Below are 7,085 nucleotides of genomic sequence, written 5' to 3'. Positions count from 1 at the left end.
GGTGGGCTTGGTTGCTGTGTATACTAATGATCGCCTAACATCTTTGCCTAACCTATGGGTTTTCTGCAAACCTTCTTTGATACCAGTGATTCGTGATTTATCCAAGACTGATCAACATGTCTCTCTTCAGTTTATGTTTGATTCAGTGCTTTGTGTTATCACCACAGTTTATGCTAGTTCTACACCAGCTGAGCGTTGCCATTTGTGGACAGATATAGCTGAGATTAAGGGTAATTTTGTCACTGGACCTTGGTTAGTTTCCGCGGTTTCAATGCAGTATAGGAGCTCATGAAAATGAAAGGTGGAGCTCCTGTTTGTCAAAGGTCTTATGCTAAATTTCAAGCTATGTCTGACATTTGTGAGTTGTTCCATGTAAATACTAAAGGGGCAGAGTTCAATTGGGTTTGCAAACAAGGTGTTTGGGGTAATGTTGAGCTACCTTGGATAGAAGTCTTGATAATTTAGAATGGTTAGATGTTTGGGACAGGTATGATTGTTCTACTTTACCACAAATTTGTTCAGATCATAACCCTCTCTTAATGTCATTCTCGAAAACAATAGGGGCTAGCCAGAGTCTCTTCCGATTTTTGCAAGATGTGGCTAGAACATAGAGATTTTCATACCTTTGTTGAGCGTTGCTGGTCCTCTATTTCATCTCATGGTTATCCCTTGTCAATTCTTCAACACAAGCTACGTGTTCTATGTAAGGAGCTCTACAATTGGAATTTAGAGGTCTTTGGGAATATACATCTTCGTCTCAATGCTGATCTTAATGCTTTAGAAGTTTTACAGCAAGAGATTGATGCTTTGGGTGGTTTTGATGAGGATTTTGCTAAGGAGAATGAGTTTCAAGCTAATTTGAATGAGTCCATCAGGTTGCAAGAACTATTCTGGCGAGAGAAGTCTCGATTGGGTGGTTATCAGCAAGGGATTGAAATACTTCTTATTTTCATGCTTAATGTCGTGCCAGAAGGTTGCGATCTACTATTTCTTTCCTCCGTGAGGGTAATTAGGTTCTTGAGGATTCAGTTTCTATCAAAAATCACATTGTTGGCTTATATTCAGACCTTTTTGCTAATACTGCAGTTTATAAAGATCATGGCCTAGTCAATAAGGTTATCCCCTCTATGGTAAGTGATGAAGAGAATGCTGCTATCACTTCAGTACCTACCGTGGAAGAAATTTTCGTGTCAGTTAAATCCTTGGATCCAGATAGCCCTCCAGGTCCAAACGGCTTTAATGGTCATTTCTTTACTTCTTGTTGGACATTATAGGTGACGATGTGGTTAGTGCGGTCCATTATTTTTTTTACCCATGGTGAGTTGACAAATTCTTTCAATTCTGGTCTAATTATTTTGATCCCGAAGGTTGCTCATGCTGACACAATTAAACAGTTTCGGCCAATTGCTCTGACAAATTTTGTTTTTAAGATTTTTCCAAAGATACTTGCTCTCAGACTTGCTTCAGTGGCTTCTAGAATCATTTCTCCACAGCAACATGCCTTTATTCCAGGGCTCAATATTTCTGACTGCATACTGAGGACTTCTGAATATTTTAATCTCTTCGATTCTAAATGCTATGGTGGCAATGTGGCTATAAAGATCAACATCACTAAAGCCTTTGATAATCTCTCTTGGGATTTTGTTCTTTATGTTCTTGAAGCTTTTGGCTTTCATTAAAAATTGGTGTCATGGGTGCATGCTCTTTTTCATTATGCAAAGCTTTCTCTCTTAATTAATGGAAGGTCGGTTGGTTATTTTTCTTGTAGTAGGGGTGTGAGACAAGGTGACCCACTTTTCCCATTGTTTTTTTTGCTTAGCAAAAGAAGTTATGAATCATGGTCTTTCTGAGATGGTGTGTCTTGAGAAATTAAAGCTTATCTCTTCTCCATGTAATGCATTCACTATGCCAAAAAGGTAATCATACGACACACATCAGACGACAGAAGCCTAATTTTCTGTCGTCTCAATTTTTCAGACGACATAAAAATGTAACTATGTTGTCTGAATACTCACTGAAACACACTTTTTTCATTTTGAATAAGAGGGTGGCATTCAGACAACATAATAACGTTGTTAGCTCAAGATAGAAATATAGCTATCATTTTCATTCATCTGAAGCCGAGAAGGTAGTCATATTCAGACAACGGTGATAAGAAAATTCTGTTGTCTGAATATAAATTGTTGAAATTTTGGAATTCTCCCTCCATGCTCGTTTGACCATTTCCCTCTCAAAATGGTCAAACCCTAGTTGAGTCAAAAGACCAGTAACATTCAAACAACAGATTTAAAGAAATTGTGTTGTCTGATCAATTTTTTAAGTTCGGTATTTTCTTTTTCCTTTGAAAGTCCCATGTCCTTAAGCCTGATATTTTTTTCATTTGGTCTAAAACTCTCCAAGTCTCGAGTAGAGTCTCTCTTTGGGTCACCCACTCACCCCTTCTCCATCATTCTTCCGCTCTAGCTGTTTCTTTCCCTCATCAGATCTATGAACGAGGAACTAGTGTAGCTTTTGGGTACTCGAATCCAAAAGCCCCAACTACATTTCTCTCTCTCTTTACTCGCTAGATCACCCGTTCGTCCAACCCTAGAATCGTAAAAAACTAGATTAGTTGCAGTAGCCATGGCCATCTCTGCCATGGACCCAAAAGCCGTGAAATCGGACTTGGTCTTCATCCTCGACTACGGCTCCCATACACCCACCTCATCACTCGCCGCATCCGATCCCTCTCCGTCTTCTCCCTCACCATCTCCTGCACCAGCCCCCTCAAGACCATCACCGACCTCAACCCCAGTGTTGTCATCCTCTCCGGCAGTCCCCATTCCGTCCACACCGACGACTCCCCCAGCTTCCCAGCCGGGTTCACCGAGTGGGCCGAGGCCCACGACTTGTTTGTCCGCGGAATCTGCTATGGCTTGCAACTGATTGTGCAGAAGCTTGGCGGGGTGGTTAGGGCTGGGAAGAAGCAAGACTATGGCAAGATGGAGATTGTGGTGGAGAGCAATTCGGGGATTTTCCGGGACTAAGAGGGTTGGGGATAGGCAGGTGGTGTGGATGAGTCATGGGGATGAGGTGGCTAAGTTGCCCCAGGGGTTCCGGGTGATGGAGCAGAGCTAGCAGGGAGTGGTGGCCGCCAGCCATTGAAAGCCCAGAAAGCTGCAGTACCACCCTGAGGTATTATTTCAATGGACTTGTTATCATGTGCTTTCAACATTTTTGTTATGTATGTTGCCGAATTGGACTTTGATGAAACCCGCAATGTTTGTTATGACTTTCATATCTAGTAAATATGAATGGTTTTTGGTTCTTTCTGATTTCCCACAGAAAAAGTCATGTGGTAGTAGAAGTCTCTGTTTCTATTTCAAAGTGTGTCACCTTCTGTGTGTTATAATGTGATGGAAAGGAATGTTAGCAGTTGCTTTAATGTTGACTGTTTGTTTTTTTTTAAGTTTTCCTTGATTGAAAATTTCAATTGTTATTAGCAATTATAACTGCTTCAGTGAATGAGATTCGTAAATTGGGAATGGGAAAGAATGGGTTTTGGGAAGAGAAATGGGTCAGGGGGAGTATTTTTCTCTCATTCCTTTCGTTATTTGCAGATAATCTAAAAAAATGATAGTTTTTTAATTGCCAGAATGTGTGTCAACTCGTATGTTCTTCCTCTGAGTTGGGATTTCAGACTTCGATAAACCTAAAGACCTGTAAGTTGAGGAACTCATTACACTATTATCTTAAATTGAGTGAGTGATGCTTGTCCCATCTAGATTAGATTGATAGGAGAAGGTGGATTCCTCCTGTAATCTCTCTAGTCGAGTTTCCTACCAAAAGAAGTTTGCTGAGCTTGTTGTTAAACTTTCTTTCACAAGTTACCCCAGACACTGCGTTGTAGATTCAATGCCATGCATCATTGTTAAACTTCTTTTATATATCCCTTTCAATTGTACTTGCTACCTGGTTTGACTATTACATTTTACTTGGCGATTATTTGTTATTATTTTGGAATAGCCTATTCTTGAGCTTGTATCTCCAGACTTGCTATGATTGTGTTTGTTTCCTTTTCCTTTAGAAGAACCGGCCATGTTTCACATTTCTATCAACTCGATTGTAAAACTGCAAGTATGCTGCATTATCAAAAGAAGAGTGGGAAGAACAATTCGCAAGTATAAACTGCAAGTATGCTGCATTACTTGGAGATTATAGTTTTATTCTGAAGCATAAACAACGCAGGTTGTTAAAGTGAAATCAGCCATCTCAAGGTCTGGTTCATTCTCTATTATATATATCGATCTTATTTGCTTTACCAGAAAAGAAAAAAAACATTTGGGGACAAGCTGTGATTAATTAGTGATCTTTTTGATTGGCTTTTATATATTGTTTATAATCAACATGCATTTATGCAGAGTGGATTTAGATTATGGCAGCACTCACAGTTATTATTTTAGTATCTGTTTGATAATCTCAAACCATTTTATGGCTCCACTTTTTCTAATTTTTGGTTGTACACAATGAGACATGGTAGTTAATTAATTGTTATAAATGTCTGTTGGATCATTGTATGGAATTGATCAAAGGTCTTTTGCTGTTATTAGTTGAGTTGATTGAATGAGTTGTGAGAAAAAGATTGGTAGAATAAGATTAGTGTTTCTGTCTTAGTTCGATGAGATCAAGTTAGATATTTTCTGCTAAAAAGACAATTCTTTTTGTTTTTCTTTTTAAATAGATAGGGTGTTGTGTTTAGATTCATCAAATGTAGGTTCTTTTGGGTAAGTAAAACTCCTTTGTGTTTAGATTCATCCTTTAATTTCTAGCATCTATTTATGCATGTCAAAAAATTTATAAGAAAGCACATGTCGACCTTCTTAGTGCGGATACCCGAAAACTTTTAAGGTCTCTCTCCTCATGGATTGAAATTTTCTTCCAAGAGTTTTTTATGGGTTTAATTTCTGAATTAGAGTTCCAATTTCACTTGTGTTTAATTTCTGAATAGTTGATGGTAAAACTCTTTCATTCTCTTTTATAGCTTTATCTGTAAAAATTTGCTGATTGAACAAAACCCACATCGTTTCTCTGGTCATTTCTCAATTCTTCTATGACTACTTTCACATATCCTGTGAATATCTTATCAAGTCTTCCAAAAGCATCAGCATTATTCGAAAGGGAAGGTATGGTGCTTGGACCCCAAATAGACTAAACAGTTTATTTGATTGGATATTAATCTGTCTTTGTTTTCTTGATTTGAAATCTTATTTGTTTTTCAGTTGAGCTAATAGAAGCGTTTTGTTTTGTTTTGTTTTTGGGTTCTTCATTTCATGTAAAGTTTATGGTACCCTGAATTCTAATTATATTGATTGGAGATGCCTTATTTAATTTCAGATTATTCTGTTAATCACTTGATGCTTCTTTCTTCATATGTATTGAGTAGCTTCTGGTCCAAAATCAAGTATTTACAGTCCCACATATTAGAATATAAAACATAATTTACAGAGCTTGGTATGGTATGAAATTATGGGCACATCAGGTTATCAAAGTATGGTTATGATGTTAATTTGCTTCTATATATATATATATGCGACTGCTCTCTTTGACATAAGTTGACAAGTTTTGATCAGAGGCTGTGTAAAATGTAACTGTATTGTCATGTCTTTTGAGCCCAATGGCCTTGATTATGGCTCAAATTCAAGGTACAGAAAACACATTGAGAGCTGATAGACGATATTGGGTCTTAGTGCTCAAAACATTTGTTCTTCATTTGCGTATGTAAATATCTGGTTAGATTTCTCTGTCATGGAACAATAGTTGCTGGAATGTTTGGTTCTCATTCAAAAATGCATCAAGCATGCCCATGTTTTGTTCTTTTGATGATATCATTAGCCTAATAGTTGTTTGGGTTTTGCTTTATACCTTGTAGTTTCAGCATATGCAGTGAAAAATTGTATGCAAACTCTGAAGGCAAGTGATTGGCATCTTGAAGGAGCTAGGAGCATTTAATATATTCTACAGCCAAGCCACGGGAGGAGAAGAAAAAACAAATGTCCAAGTCTAGAGTACATTGTAAATTATTTTGCTAGTTAGCTTCAATAGTTAGGTCTCATGGAACAATTAATGACTATTGTAGATGTATTTTGATGGCTGTAATGACATTGGAGTTTTCAGAATGAATGCGAACATCAAAGAATGGCAAGAGCAAACTTATATGTGTCATCTGAAATACAAGGCAACAACAAACTTGAAAAACAATATGTTGTTGGAACAGCTGAGAAACAATAGAATAGAATCACAAATAACTATCCTCTGATATTGATTAAGACAACATAAAATTGTCGCTCAAATGTACATAGAACCACAAATAAGTATCCTCTTATGTTGGTTAAGACAACAGATAGTTGTTGCTCAAAGGTACATAGAACCATAAATAACTATCCTCCTATATTGGTTAAGACAACAGAAAAATGTAATCTTAACTAAAAAACCACGACAAATATTTGTTATATTTAATAGACATAGACAACATAATAGTTGGATTATTTGTTGTTTTATACACATTCAGACAACATAAAAATGAATTATAAATGTAGCTACAACAACAAATAACTGATGTTTCTTATATTTTCAGACTGCAGTTATATGTTATTGAAACATACTTAAGACCACAATTATTTGTAGTTTATAACCATTACAGACAACAAATAAGTTCTCAGCACCTAATACTTTAGTTCATTCATACCACAGAAAGATCATGAATACTGTCTTTGAAATGGCTATTAAACAATAGAAGATAAAGATTGTTGATGTCTGTTTATATATAAGGTAACACATTTCTGTCGTCTGAAATCTTCATAACACACACCTTTACATGTGAGGAATCAATCAGACGACAGAAGACCAAAAACATGTATGTCGTCTGAGTGCAATCAGACGACAGAGTTTATCTGTCGTCTGATTGCACAAGAGACGGCAGCGCCTCAGACGACAGAAAATCATGCAATCAGACGACAGATAAACTCTGTCGTCTGATTAACTTTTTGGCATAGTGATTGGCCCCTTCACATGTACTATTTGCAGATGGTGTAATTCTTTTTTTGTAG

At 37.1% G+C, this 7,085-nt stretch overlaps 1 long non-coding RNA gene across 3 annotated transcripts; it reads left to right on the top strand.

Moving 5' to 3' along the window:
• Positions 1–2,351: 2,351 nt before the first annotated feature.
• LOC112184293 lies at positions 2,352–6,194 on the top strand. Of its 3 annotated transcripts, none has more exons than XR_002930047.2 (3): positions 2,352–3,174; positions 4,067–5,162; positions 5,909–6,194. It is a non-coding gene; the product is annotated as an uncharacterized LOC112184293 (long non-coding RNA). The 3 variants fall into 3 exon arrangements; XR_005806890.1 differs by having other exon boundaries at positions 2,356–3,174; positions 4,067–4,256; XR_005806889.1 differs by lacking the exon at positions 5,909–6,194 and having other exon boundaries at positions 2,357–3,174; positions 4,067–5,483.
• Positions 6,195–7,085: the final 891 nt, after the last annotated feature.

The sequence above is a fragment of the Rosa chinensis genome, chromosome 2 (genome assembly GCF_002994745.2).
Source record: "Rosa chinensis cultivar Old Blush chromosome 2, RchiOBHm-V2, whole genome shotgun sequence".
In the NCBI taxonomy this organism is placed as follows: domain Eukaryota; kingdom Viridiplantae; phylum Streptophyta; class Magnoliopsida; order Rosales; family Rosaceae; genus Rosa; species Rosa chinensis.
This window is presented reverse-complemented; position numbering and strand designations above follow the sequence as displayed.